At 35.6% G+C, this 14,955-nt stretch overlaps 1 long non-coding RNA gene across 1 annotated transcript; it reads left to right on the top strand.

Annotated features, from left to right (window-relative positions):
• The first annotated feature begins 1,546 nt into the window (after nucleotides 1–1,546).
• LOC108355217 (uncharacterized) lies at nucleotides 1,547–14,523 on the top strand. The gene is made up of 3 exons (XR_001846540.1): nucleotides 1,547–2,335; nucleotides 2,403–2,555; nucleotides 14,392–14,523. It is a non-coding gene; the product is annotated as an uncharacterized LOC108355217 (long non-coding RNA).
• The last annotated feature ends 432 nt before the right edge of the window (nucleotides 14,524–14,955 follow it).

The raw sequence follows: 14,955 nt of genomic DNA, 5'->3' as shown, positions 1-14,955 counted from the left end.
AATGCATATAGATGCTCTAGGAATATTTCTGCATCACAAAGAAAATTTTGAAAAAAATATCGCTTACATTATTTTGGCGGTTAGGACTCTATATCTTTACTTAGTTTACAACAATAAATTATATTGTTGTTATTATTATTAACCAGTTATCCCTAGGGAGCGTAGTTAGCTTCTTGAGAGACTGGGAATTTCCTAAAGGGGGAAGAATGATAACACAAATATCGAGCATGTAATAAACGGAAGATTTAAAATCGTGCCCATCCTTGCGACAAACTGTGGATCTGTAATGGTTTTTCGGCTGTATGCAGGTGGCATTGGAAATTTATGCTTTACAGCTTAAACTTCTAAAATTTGATTACAAACCGCAATGAAGAGAGAGTGAAACAAAATACTACTTGCGATGTACTGAAAACTAGTCTTTAAAGAGCATGCACTTACTAAGCTTTCTTTTGTCTTATTCGCAGCATTTTTTACTCGTCTAGGTGCCTCACATTTACCTACCAAACATGCATAGCTCCTTCAGTTTTAATTTAGTGCGAATTTTATTTGCAGATCAAATATTTTTTATTTCAAAGTGTTTATTTACATACTTTATTGACCGACTGTTTGCGTGTCTATACTATAAAATCATCGATATCGCGCCACAAACGTTAAACTAATAACGACAATAACAAATACAAATAAAAAAATTTGAACATTGAGCTCCACCGCAACCCAGTGAGAAAAATCTAGCTTTAGCGCAATTAGAAAAAATTCAGGAACTAATAAAAAATACACCCTAAAAGAAATTGGTGCTTCATATAATTTAATTTGTACGCTTTGATGTTGTCGCACAAAGAGGAGCCTGTAGTTTTATGCCACCTACGAACGACAGATAGTTTGGATGCATTCCAAAACGTCAAAATACAAAGCATCAGTCTCATTTATTTTTAAATCGCTCTAGAAGAAAAAGTCGAACTTGCACAACCAAGTTGCAAACGAGCGTCCAACCGTGGTTGCGCACATTTGGCATTGCAAGCTGTTGAGGTTTAGAAATAAAAGCGACTGATGCTTTGTATTTTGACATTTTGGAATGCCCCCTTTTTTACGAAAACATTTTTTAAGGCAGAAATACACTCAGCGTTTTACCATTGCCTGTCGAGCGGCGACTTTTATTAGAAAAAGCTCCCACTTGGGACCAAACCTATCGTTCAAAAACGATATCAGGTGACAACAATAGGCATCGATAACGTTTTGGAGCACGATGAGAAATACAGATTTACATACATACATACAAACATATGTATATATGTTTTAAAAATTCCAATTCGTATTAATTACCAATCCATTCTAACTCAAATTCCCGCTGGCATCGCATAAAAACAACACCAACAACACACACACAAAGTCTCGGCAAATACCCACTTTGGCGACGATGACGACGTTGACGTCGACGCCAGCATGACAACACCACATGCTGGCGCACATGGCTTTAAAGGCAAATAAAAGCAAAACATTATACGATTTTCCCATTCATGCCGAGTAGAAAAAAGAACAATAAAAACGATATTGGTGTGAGAGAGGGAGCGTACGGGTGACCTGTGCCGATGAGTATGTGAGCAAACGAGTCAGCGAACGAACGAGTTCCAATGTGAATAGCCGAAATGACAACAACTACTACAACAAGAAAGCCGGCGACGTCACTGAAGCAATAACAACAGCAGCAGCAGCAGCTGAGTACTCGCGTCTGCAGTGTATACATACATACATATATCAAAATAACAAAACGAAGAAGAAGAATAGCAGCAGGCAGTAGACATTTTGTTGAGTGTAGAGTGCGCGCGTACATATAGAAAAGGAAAAAATAGCAGCTTGCTGTGATGGAGCCTCTGGCACGAGACTATTTGAAACGGCAATACTCGAAGCGACAGACAGCAGTTGTTGGTTGAATCGTAGCTGTAGCGACACACAAACACACCGCTATACGAATTCACATACCCAACTATGGGCCACAATGTGGAGCCAACGCCAGCAAAACGGCAACACTTTGCTGGGTAAAATTGTGTGCATTATTGTTGTTGCTGTTTTTGTTGTAGCTTTTGTTGGCTGGTATTGGCACATCAGCCTTTTGCGAAAACTCACCAAAAGCAGGCACACGAGCAGGCGTGTATACAGGCGGGCGAGTGGGCCGCTAGCACATGGAGCTCCAAAAACGGAAAGCAAAAAAAAAACACAACAGAAGCAGCAAAGGTAACTGTGAGTGAATGCTGATGAGTGTACATACATACTTATGAGCGACTGGAGAGCGACAGCGTTTGCACAATGCATTGCATTATTAGAATGCCTTGGTACGGAGGTATGTACATATGTACTTACATAGTATATTGTACATATGTACATACATACGTATACTATTGGAGCAGCAAGTGAGAGCGCACATGAAAGCAAATGGTGTGGATTTTTGGAGCCTGGAAATGCTAGGTTGGCGCGCTGGTCGGCGGGTTTTGCGTCGTATTTTGGAGTACAAACAACAGACAGCGTCTGGCTGTAAAATGAGAGAATGAGCAAATTTGAAGGTACAAACATTTGTAGGTTTGTTTATACGCGTTTGTGTAGGTATTTGCATGCTCACAGTCATAATCTTTATTTACTAAAATATTTTCTAATCAAATTTGGTATAAACCGGCTGCAACGGTGTGTATATATATATATATGTATATTTGTTTGTACGATACGCTTATCCTCACCCTCCAGCCATTTGTAGGGATTTTGGACATACATTGAGGTGTTTTTAAAGTATAATTTTTTCGTCTGGCCCGTCGTGTTTTTCAATAGTATAATATTATATTATAATTGGGATTTTACCGAAAAAACTAATAATACATACATACATATGTAACTAGAGTAGCAGATAACATCAACATCCCCATCATGCCCCCAGTTATTCGGCAGGTCAGTCATTATTGTGTATTTTTCTGTATCTGCCATTATCGTATTGTTAGAAGTAGGTATAAACAAATTCAACTAAAATCGTTGATGAATATCGGGTGACAACTTTTGCGGCACCATTTTGTGAAAAAAATATGAGAATGGCACCTAAATGAAATTTCTGACCTTTAATGAGAAGTAAATTGAAGCTTGAGGGCCTCGCCTAGGTTATCCTAGCCTCATTTACATCCCGAATGCAGAAATCTAAGACAAAGTTAGTGTGCTTGTTCACGCTTGCCTGGTTATCAGGTTATCTGGTTATGTGATTATAGTTTTATTCAGTTCACAGCAATAAAATACACTACAGAATAATAATTTTTAATCAGATAACCTGGTAACCGGGATAATCAGATAACTTGATAACCTAGGATTTCCAATTGTCACAGAGGGGCATGGAAGAGAAGCGACTGGCTTCATGGGCATACGCAGAGCAGAATTTAGGGGGGCCTGAGATTTTTTTAATGTTAATTTTATTAGAAATGTTAAAATATAGCTATTAAAAATTTATAATAATTTACCTCATTAATTTTTCTCTTTTTAACCGACTTCAAAAAAAGAAGGAGTTTATCAATTCATCGGATTTTGTTACCGCATAACTTTGGACCACATTAACCGATTTCGATAACTCTTATTCTAATGCTTCAGGGGAGGTCCCATGCTAATTTGATTTAGATCCGATCATTGGATCAAGAAGAATTTTTATATGAAAATTTAAGTCGGTTGTGTTTTTTGCTTAAAAATTATTTGTTGTTTTAACAATTGAGTTGTACCGAGCCCAACAAAGGAATTTATATTGCATAAAGTTTATTATGAACTTATTGAAGATTTAAATACAAATTTGTTAGTTACCTTAATTGCATGCAAATTTTATATTGCGACTTCATCTTTACACCAAAATCGTAATTTTGTTCAAAAAAGGAGGAAGTTATCTATTCATCGGAATATGTTTTTTTTTTATGTGCTTATGTATGTATGTTACCGCATAACCGATTTCGATAATTCTTTTTTTAAAGGAAAGGTGGTACCTTAGAAGTGGTCTCATCCTAGTTTGGTTTAGATCCGATTATTGGATCATGAAGAAATGAACGGTAATCTTAAAGTTTTACATTACAATTGAAGTCGGTTTTGTTTTTTGTTAAAAAATTACTTGTTTATTTAAACAATAGTCTTCGAGTGTCTTCTGCAAATCGATTAATTGTTGTAGTGATGATTTCATTTTTGTTTTTTCTACAAAACCTCTGTGAATATTAAAAGACAATAATTATTTTACCTTTTTTTTAATTAAATGACTGTTTATCAGACTAACAAAAGTACACCGTTATATCTATTTTTTGTATCAATCTTCAACTCTGTAGCACTTGAAAAGCAACATTTTTTCAAGAAAATCCTTTCGAAAATGCAAATAGATTTTTATACTAATTTTATAGGCACGCAACCATGCATGCACTTATATGTGCTTATACATATACATTATACATGTATGAAATTGTGTACCGCCATTGTTTTTTTATAATAGTGCATATGCGAAAATTACTTTTGTTGTATGTATATACATATGTATGTATGTATGTATTTAAATATGGCGCATAGCAGGAACTCTGTGCGCAAACTATCCTAATGCCACCATTTCACGCATATATTCAAATATATGTTTGTACGGATGTATATTAGGGTGGTCCAAAAATACGCAGGAAAATCTACTTTTTGGAATGTATATGCCGCCACCCCCAGAATTATAAAAAATATAAAATAAGGAGACCCATATTTTTTATTTTGCCGCCGGGGATTTGAAGTTTTCTATATATTTTATATGGCTCTCCCTAATGTATAAGAATGTACTATGTAGTTTGAATACATCACATGCATCTCTGTACCACATACTTATGTATGTATGCACCATATAGATCCTTATATATCTTTTAGATATCTATCCCGGTGCGAACATAGCCAATAATTGCTTTGAATGCCACCGCAAACATATTTATGTCCCTTATTTGTATATATTTTGATATTCAACACACGAGAATTGCATCTATGCATGTATGTATAGTACATACATATGTACATATATACTATGTACTATACATAGAACCTAACTCGAGTGTAGAGCACCTAACAAGCAGCTTCCATTCGCACTCACTCACACGGGATGCGGTTAGCGCCAATAGCCCAAACATCTGCCCAACGCCACGAGCCCCTCATCGTGATGATCCATATTTTTGGACGAGTCATATAATCACAATACAGTCGAAACTCGATTATTAGTTCCGATTGCAGCACGTTCTACCTAATATGAATCGGTTGGCCATGTGCAAGGTATGGGTAAGGGAGTTGAGTGAAAGAAGGTAGCTGATGTAACTATTAGATTCGAATTCCATCCACCTCCCAACATCTCCCAAAGTAGAAATTTATAATTGTCACAGATAATTTTATAGTAGATTCCGTTCGAGTAAGATCGGCGAGTCAATCGCACCCTGTATAATATTGAAAAGGAGTGTAAGAAAGAGTAATCCTCCTATTGTGCAGTGATTTAAGGTTCATGAGCATGCATCTAGCAGTGTAAGATGGAAATGGGCCAACAAAATGTAGAGAGCGTAGAGCATACCGAATGAAAGATTTTTGGATTCGTTCAATCCCTTTTAATATGACATAGAACGAACAAGGGAAGCGTATAGTAATATTACGGTATACGGATCGGTGAAATCAGAGCTGAATATTCGGATAAATGCGAGCATTGAATATGACTTTGCTATGGTATAACTTAAGTGGCTGTGAAAAACAAATATGGCTGCAAAAACTACTCCTAAGTTAGAGACTTCACCAATGGTGGTAAGCTGCGAGTCACCAATGAGATAAGAAGTCGGGGGTAATGGAACGGTTTTTAAAGGCAGTTATTCAGAATTCGGAAAAAACAGCAATGTTAGTAACAGTGAACCTTCCAGGCATAAAACCATGCTGATTAACAGAGATTAAGGGACTAATTGCAAAAAATACTTTTTGTTTGACAATAAACTCAAATAATTTGGATATCGTTGATAATTCACATATTGACCCATAGTTGCTTATATCGTTTTTATTGCCACTTTTGAATACGGTGGTGAGTGGTGAAGAGCGGTCTTCTAAGCATCTATAAACTTACCCTGTTCAAGAGATTTATTGAAAATCAAAAAAAAGTGGATAGGCAAAAGCAGAACAATTCTTCAACAGGAACGACGATACCACATCAACATTGATATGTCGGATACCATCCTCAACATCATCAATTGATATTGCGAGCGAACCGAAATTTTGATTGGAGAATGCGCACTCTGAGGATAACGGCCACATGCATCCAAATCTAACTCAAATTTAGAACGCAAGAAACCCGCGAAACGATTGGCAGCTTCAGAGGGAGCAGAAGCTTGCATTTTATCTTCAAAAACATCACAGGGAATGCTGGTACTTGGACTGGACATATGTACCTCCAAAAAGCCTTTGGATTCGATTTTATATCCGACTCAAATTTAAGAACATAATTCCGCTTAAGAGACTTACTCAACGACTTAAACTCTCTAGAGTATCGCAAGTATTTATCCTTGTGAGATAAAGCATTTGAAAGTTTGAATTTATTAAAAAAACTTGTTTTTGAAATTCTTAAATTTCTTAAGTTCTTTGGTATACCAGGGAAGCCTATAGCTTTTTTTTTTATCTAATACTGGATTATTTCCACACAGATTAAATTCATTTCTTGCTTCAAAGTATCGAAACAATCCGAAACACCGACAACCGTAAATAACGAATCCCAGTCTACAGATGAAACCGCATCATTTACATTATCAAAGTTGCATTTTCTATAGCAGAAGCTAGTAGGTTTACTAACCGGTAAAACAGATCTAAACTCATACAACTCTAAATGAAGAATAATCGAAACATGATGTTGACCGGGAGTCGATAAAGGGTCGAGGCATTCAGTAAGTGTGAAATTAATATCGTTACTAATAAAGATAAGGTCTAAGATTCTAGATAGATTATTTGAAAAACTGTTAATTTATAATAGATTAAAAGCGCAAACAGTCAACGACGTAGATGCTAAAGCAAGAATATTATCCACTTGCGCTTTGTATAAAGATTCAGCACTTAGACGGAGGAACATAAGAAGCGCATACGAAAAGTTTAGACAAGCCATTGATAGAAACATAGAGCTGATCCAGCAGGGCATGCTCATTGATCAGTGGGACAAGCAAGGATCGATAATTTCGTCTAACTGCAATGAGTACTCCACCTCCTCTAGAGAGTTGACGCAGCGCACTCCCAAAATCAAATATCAATTCGAGTTGCTTTCGATATCAAATGCCGCGATTCGGGGCCAGGTTAGCTTGCCGTAATTTCCACCGCACGAGAGCTTTGAAAGCAACGAAAGTACTGATACAACGGAGCCTGTATGGCACCAGTATTTCTGAGGTAAATCCAAGGACATACATATGTATATATGGGTACACGCAGAGCTCCTAAGAAGATGGAATAACGGTCAGGTTGCAGGAGAGATTTATATCTCCCCCTCCTGGAGCCTCTGAAACCGTCTGCTTAACCTTGAGGAGAGGGTCAAAGATCTATTAGTGGATACCTGGCGGGATAGAGCGAGCTAAGGTACCATCTTTTTTAAATTGAACTCCCTGAGGATGCGAACGGCAGATTTTGTGGGTTTGCAGAGGAAACCGTAGAGCAAACACATAATATCTGGAAAATTACACTCTCTGCTTTTTAAGGGTTAGGCTAGTGTGCTGGAATAATAACAACATACTCCCCATCCGCGAAAGTTCTGCTGCGCTTTTTGTGGGAGTTAGGCTAGGCCTCTTAGCACTCTTCATATCTATTAAACAGTAGTCATATTATCTAGTTTTGACTGTTTGTACATATGCTGTATGTATTTATGTATTTATGTGGCTTGATGAAATGGCATCATATTGTTGGGTGGCGACTTTACACTGCTGCCGACGCCGTCGCCACCGCTGGGCATTTGCCAACTCCTGTGTATTGCTGTATTCTGAATGCAAAGCTTAGAAAATCAATCAGTTGGAATTAGATTAAACCCGGACATCTGCGACATTAGATGTTGGCGCCCACAGCGTCCAAACCAAATCACGAAACAACAGGCAGCTTAATTTTAGGCAGGTGCCTGCTGGCAGGAGGTAAGAGGTGACAAATCCACATTCGCAAATCGACTGCTCACCTCCGTAGTTGATTTCAGCTGTTGGCTGGTTCAATATTATCCATGTATGTATGTACTTAGTTTTTGCTGCTTCCTTTTTTTTCGCTTACTATGTTGCTTCTGCTGTTGCTGCTAGCCGCCATTGTTCGTCGTACCATTCGATGATTCTTGTTGGTTTTTAAGCTGACCTGCGGATCTTGCAAAGCAAACAAAAACAATTCTGGCAGCGCGCACGATTGTCACTAACGACAACAACAACAAAAAAAACGGTTCCCATGACAACAACTCGCGGGGAACGAGCGACCCTTGGCCCCTAACCCATTTAAGCATTTCACCTCGGTTGCTATCGGCCTCGGCTTTGCGAGTGCTATCGTTGCATTCACATAGGCAACGAAGCACCAATACTTTAAAAAAAACTTTTGAGTGTGCTATGTGTGTCGTCCATCAAGCACCCACTGCTGTGCTGCCATGTTTCCCGTTACACCCAGCCGTCAATTGCACTCGTTGATGCCCCTCAAGCCGTTCTTCCAAACCAATAGTGGTATCGTGTGCACGATTGTAGATATATTTATATGTATGTACATTAGGGTGGTCCAAAAGAAGTAAAGTCGGAATTTTAATGCTCTCACCCCCCCAGGAGTGTTCTACATCGGAAAGATATATACGCCTATATTTTTACTTTGAAATCAAAAAATATTTAGAGGTCGCTCAAAGCGCTCAAAGATTTCCATGTATTTTATATGGGAAAAAACATCTTTTCGCAGAAGTGCTATAGAATTTTTGAAAATCAATATTTTTCGTTCGGATTGTTGATTTAACCAATTTTTAATACTAAAGATTTTTTATTTATTCCCCCATTGCATTTTCTGGAGATTTTGGCGAACTTATAAAATATAGTTAGTATTAAAAAAATGGTTAAATAAATAACTGCGTTTTATTATTGGCAATCTCCTGACGAGAAACAAAATTTCCGATCGAATTATATTGCTTTTAAAGAATTCTATACCATTTCTACGAAGAGTGGTTTTTTCCCCATATAAAATACATGGAAAACTTTGGGCCACCTCTAAATATTTTTTGATTTCAAAATAAAAAAAATAGTGGTATATATTTTTCGGTTTCAAGTGCATTTTTTGATCACCCTAATGTACATGCACTTTAGAATCACCATACTATATCCCATGCGCATTTGGTTGCAGCATTGCCGCACCTTCTTCGTCTTCTGCTGCTGCTCCTCCTGCTACAGTCAATGCCTCTCCTGCCGTGTGGCAGCCACTCCCGAATTGCTTACGATAACTTCTCCGTGCAGCAAGTTGCGACAACGGCGGGCAACGGAGGCGCGTCGGATGTACCTCAATTGCCAACAGCAAATTCATGGCGCAGCGCATAATAAATGACCTAGCAACAGCCGCGTTGCAGCTCCGAGCCAAGCGTTGAATTTGAGCCAAATAGTGGAATGCGGTGTTGCAGAGTATGGAGGGGTGCAAGTATGCAAGTACCTATACTAAACCTTGTATATGTATGTGCATTAGGGTGGTCCCAAAATGCACGCGAAAAAGTGAAGTCGAAATTTAAATGCTCTCACCCCTGGGATTTTTCTGTATCGATTTTTCTTTTTTATTTTGAAATCGAAAAATATTTAGAGCTCGGTCAGAGTGCTCAAAGTTTTTCATGTATTTTATATGGTGAAAGAACAACTTTTCGTAGAAATGATATAGAATTCTTGAAAATCAATATTTATCGAAAAACTCTATTTCTCTTCAGAAGACTCCCATTTTTCCTGGTAACTATATTTTATAGGTCCGCCAAAACCCACAGAAAATGCAATGGGGACCAATAAAAAATCTTTAGTATTAAAAAATGGTTAAATAAACAATTGGATATTATTATTGGAAATCTCCTGAAGAGAATCAGAGTTTTCCGATCGAAAAAAATTGTTTCTCAAGGATTCTATAGCATTTCTATAAAAAGTGCTTTTTTACATATAAAGTACATGGAATATTTTAAGCGCTTTGAGCGACCTCTAAGCATTTTTTGATTTCAAAATAAAAAATAGGAGTCTATTTTTTAATATAGAACAATCCTAGGTAATGAGAGCCTTCAAATTCCGACTTAATTTTTTTTGGGCCACCCGAATGTACATACAAATATACATAAGTACATCTTTATTTACAACTATAGATAAGGTATGTAGGTGGCGACGCGGTATACCGTTTTGCAAACCCAGCTATGTACTCGTACTTGGTATACACACCAATGGGCCGAAAGCATTTCATATGCACTCGGCTAAGCTTCGTGCGCGCTCGTTTGCAGCTTCGTACTTAGTGTGGTATTTCTTATTTTTCATATACAAACATACGAACATATACAAAACGTATCTATGTATGTACATAGGACTTTTTTCTTCGTCAGTGTTGTCCGTCTACGGGTGGCAATGCCGTACAGTGGTATGAAATTGAAATGTAGAGTTCATAAACGGCTACAGGTCACAGATATTGACCGATTTAATTTTTTTTTTTTTTTTTTTTTTTTTTTTTTTTTATGAAATTTAGCTTGTCAAGCCAGATTTTTATCTTTAATTTAAATTTCTTTTATTGAATTTTTTAGTGCAAAGTGCAGAGAAAGTAGCAATTTTAAGGGAAATCGATTCTCCTGCTCCTGTTAATGAAAAAATTGCACAAGAAATAAAATTTTTTTCAATTTGTGTGTTCGAAATACAACAAAAACACAACCACTTGAAGCTTGAACTTTAGTATACTAAAATTTAATAGGCTATAAAACTGCATACCTATGTAAATTTTTCTGAAACTGAAATGTACTGTTCATAATCGACTACGGGCCACAGATTTTGTCCGATTGTATTTACTTATTTCTTTTTAAAGGAATGCTGATGAGATTTGGAAGAGACTTATCGTGATTTTTTAATTTTTATTGGTTTTTGGGTCATTTCATGTAAAAGCGAAAAACGACATATATTTCAAAAAATGCCTTAATTATCCCTATTTCAGTATTATCCTCTCGCTAAATGACTACATTTGATTAATCTATTGCAAAATATTAAAAAAAAAAAATTATAAAAAGTTCATACAATATTACGAACATTAAATTTCAGTTTTAGCCCACTGTGCGCCACTTGTGTGCTGTAGTTGTTGGAAGAGGGAGGGCGAAAGGCCAATATGCACTAATGGGATTACAAATACACCCAAATAATAAAGCAAATTTATGTGTTTACATAAGTAGGTATGTACGTTTGTATGTACATATGTGAGTAGGGAAAGAAAGCACTATATGTACCTATGTATATACAAATACCTGTATAAGATGTACGTATATACTTACATATACATATATGTACATATATAAATAAACTTTGTTACTACACATACATACACAAATGCATTTTGTTAAATAATGTTTTTTTCTTTTTTGTAAAAATGTCAGTACAGGGTTAAAGGGGTGCAATAATCATACAGCGCTTCTCAAAAAAGTTTTAGAGAAGTTTTATTTGTACTTACAACGACGAAATATGATATTTCTAAAAACCTGTAGGTATGTACAGTAAGTACACAGAAAAATTTTATGTGAGGTTATGTGCTATCTCGCTCATACTTTACCAGAAGACGAAGTTCGTATAATCGAGAAATAAATAAGGTACCTATAAATCAAAATGAAATACATAAAAGTGTGATCGGAAATATGTACATATGTATGTATGTAAGTGGGTCTGTGTGTGAGTACACTTAGGTCTCTTTTATGCGGTATATGCGTAACCGCATAACAAAGTTCTTTACTTTCATACAAAAACAGGGGATGTGTTCCAGCATTTTCAGAAAACCGCATGAATTCATATACTCCATGCCAAGGCACATTAAACAGGTAGTATCAGTAGAGCAAAAACAACATTTGCGTGTATTTTGTTGTTGCTTCTGGTATCGAAAGTGTCAAAAACTGTTCTGAATTTTTTCTTCTAAATCAAAGCGTGCCATGTGAAATACAAAAAATTATAAAAAATAAAAAATTGAAATTGGAAAAAATAAAAATTGATGCAACTTTCTTTCCTAGTAAATTTGTTTGCTTCTCGAAGCATTGATCCATCCTTTACAAGGGCCAGTAATCAGCGGTTGTGCTGCTGAGTTGGGCGAACGTTCCAAAAGCTGCTATTCAATCGCTTGTTTTGTATGGAAAAAGGTTTCACATGCAAATGGATTTTAACAATTCAGAATTTTTGTGAGAAAAAATTAAAAATATTTGACATTTTCGAGACCAAATAATTTGAAAATAAATCAAATCAGCTGCTCTACTGATACTACCTGTTCAATGTACCTTGCTCCATGCAAAAAAAAATCCACTGAGGCAATATTAAGCAAAACAAAACAATTTATTTCTTCACTTCAACACTTATTAATCCATGTAGAACTGAACATTATTTAAATAAATAGAATTCTATTTGTAGATATTTTAAACAAAAACAAAAAAAAAATACCACAAAAAATACATGAGTTATGTAAGAATAAAAAACACACTGAAAAAAGTAATAACAACTCTCAAAAAAGCAAAAACGCTATAGCGAAAAAATGGTTTGAATAACCGCCTAAAAAAAGACCTAAGTGTATAACGTCTCATAGATTTTTCCGCCGCAGTGAAAAACCTTTTTCTGTTTTTTTTTTTGGATGCATAAAAGAATTATTGCATGAAAAACCATTGAGTTTTAAGAGGCATTTGAAAAAGAGCCTAATATACATATATAGAACGTAGTTGAGTATGCTTGAATAAATATGTACATATGTACGTATATATACACGCATGTATATCCTTATACATACATATAATTATGTATAAAATCAAGTCAGGTTAGTTACGCCATTTATAAATCAAGAACTGCTGAATAGGGTTCGAACGATACTATCGATATTGAGTAAGCATCGATACTGAGGGTATAAAAATGAGTACTTTAATACTCGATACCTTATTTGGTGATTTTACTCGATACTTTGCAAAGTACTCGTAGTATCGAAAAATTTTTAAAAAGCACACTTTAAATTTTTTCTTCGATTGGCAACCCAATTTTCTTTGCTTATATGGATTACTATCATTCAATTTTGTCCACCACTTAAAATAAACTGAAATTTCGTGTAGTCTGTTGCATAACATAAACCAAATAAGTCAAAGTTTAATGGTCTTATTCATAAAAAATAAAGTATATTAAAAGAGCTTAATAAAATAACATTTTCACACATTTTTTAGTTTATAAACCTTTTTTAATTTTTTATGAATAAGGCCATAAAACTTTACGCAAAGTTCACGAAAATGCAGAATTTTTAGAAACCTTTTGGGTATGCAGTTTTGTAACCTATTCAACTTTACGTGTAGCCTCTTACCGTTGACTTTTAATTCAAACTTGCACTTTATTACACTAAAATTGAATAGGCTACAAAAATGGACGCCCAAAAAGTTTACAAAAAATCTTAATAAAATTTGAAATTCGTGAAAGTATATTTATATATGTATGTATGTATGTACATTTAACGTTAAAATTACTTCTTACGTGAAAGAAAGTTTTGCAGTGAAAAAAAAATCAAATATTTAAAATTTGTATTATTTTAATTTCAGGAAATAACTAGATATACGACTGAAAAATAAAATAATTTTAGTATCTTAAAAAAACGTAGTTTAATGAGTTCGATACTGAGTAGTATCGATACTTTTTCCCTGATACTTTTAGAGTATCGATACCATGAGCTGGATGCCAGAACGAGTACTCAGTATCGATACCAAAGTCTGAAATTTCGAGCCCTACTGCTGAAACGTTTTTTAAGGTATTTGAAATATGGGCCTTATGGGTTCACACTGTCTATTGATTTTAAAGTCGCCTGCGATAGCACGAAACGGAACCGCCATGTCGGAATGTGGTATATCCCCGTCTAACTAACACGCCTAGCAGCTGTGTAAACTGACGTTTAGCAATGTGACGCAGCTCCGTCGGAATTGAGAAGGACCGCCCTTCAATACCCAAATGCGGAATCCGATGCTGAATAAGCTAAGAAGAACTGCAGAGCTAAATCACACAGATATATTTCGATGATATAGACATCATTCGTCTCAACAATGCCAACGTCTGTTTTGTTAATATGCATATGTACATAAATACATAAATATAATATTAAATTTAAGCTTTAAATCTATTAATACGTATGTGTGTATGTATCTACATGTGTACTTTTTATATTTATTTTCAGCTGAACCGATATGTGATTCATATGAACCTGGAAATCGGAGAAAGCATTTATTCAATCTTAAATCCAAAAACCATACATACACATGCACATATGTACATTGGCGATCAAAACTGAGTGCATGGCAAGGCATATTAAACAGGTACCATCAGTAGAGCAGCTGATTTGACTTTTTTCAAATTAGTTGGTCTCTAAATTGTCAAATATTGTTAATTTTTTTGACAAAAATTCTTTATTTGGCAAAATGTGTTTGCATGTGAATATTTAAAATAGAAGCGATTGAAAACCAACCTTTGGAACGTTTGCTTAACTCAGGAGCATAAACGCTTATTATTAGGCCCTGCAGAGCGTCTATTGATGCTTCTGGAATGAAACAAATTTATAAAGAAAGAAAGTTGCTCCAATTTTTAATTTTTTTTATATTTCACATCGCAATGATATCTAAAAAAGTATACGTACTATTTTTTGGCACTTTAGATACCAGAAGCAACAACAAAATACATACACGTAAATGTTGTTTTTGCTCATATGCTACCTCTTGATATGCAATGTCGTCTGGTGATGTTT

This window comes from Rhagoletis zephyria, unplaced genomic scaffold (genome assembly GCF_001687245.7).
Source record: "Rhagoletis zephyria isolate East Lansing unplaced genomic scaffold, Rhagoletis_zephyria_1.1 Rzeph_scaffold_00006, whole genome shotgun sequence".
NCBI lineage: Eukaryota > Metazoa > Arthropoda > Insecta > Diptera > Tephritidae > Rhagoletis > Rhagoletis zephyria.
This window is presented reverse-complemented; position numbering and strand designations above follow the sequence as displayed.